We start from the raw sequence: 529 nt of genomic DNA, 5'->3' as shown, positions 1-529 counted from the left end.
TCACCCGACGGAGGCTGACTGACGCGAACACATCACTAATGCGTGATTTAGGACTCAAAGCTGGTGGCCTACTACTGCCGGACACATGCCATGGACCAAGCCATGCTCCTGCGGACGCCCGAGAACAGCAAGGAGCTGATGCCCTTCCTGGTCGCCCTCATGGACCGCCTGGAAGAGGACAAGAAGAGCCTGCCCGCCCAGTCGCCGGCCGAGGCCAAGGTTGTGGTCGAGGCTTTCGCGGATCGCGTCCTCCAGAAAGCGGACGAGGTGAGAGCCCGAGCCCGGGCTGGGCGTCTCGGCGTCTCCCCGGTCGCCTCTTCTTGACCCCCCCCCTTCCCCCGGACAGGACGACCAGCTCGGGGTCTGGGACAAGGACACGGCCAAAGTCTTCTACGCCGCGGGGATTTTCTACGAGGCGATGGAGCAGTTCAAGGAGCTGGCGGGTCCGGAGGTGGAGAGGAAGCGAAAGTACTGCAAGTGGAAGGCCTCCGACATCTTGAACGCGCTCAAGGAGGGCCGTACCCCCACG

This window comes from Nannochloropsis gaditana (assembly GCF_000240725.1).
Source record: "Nannochloropsis gaditana CCMP526 unplaced genomic scaffold scaffold282, whole genome shotgun sequence".
Classification (NCBI taxonomy): domain Eukaryota; class Eustigmatophyceae; order Eustigmatales; family Monodopsidaceae; genus Microchloropsis; species Microchloropsis gaditana.
Note: the sequence above shows the minus strand (reverse complement) of the source record.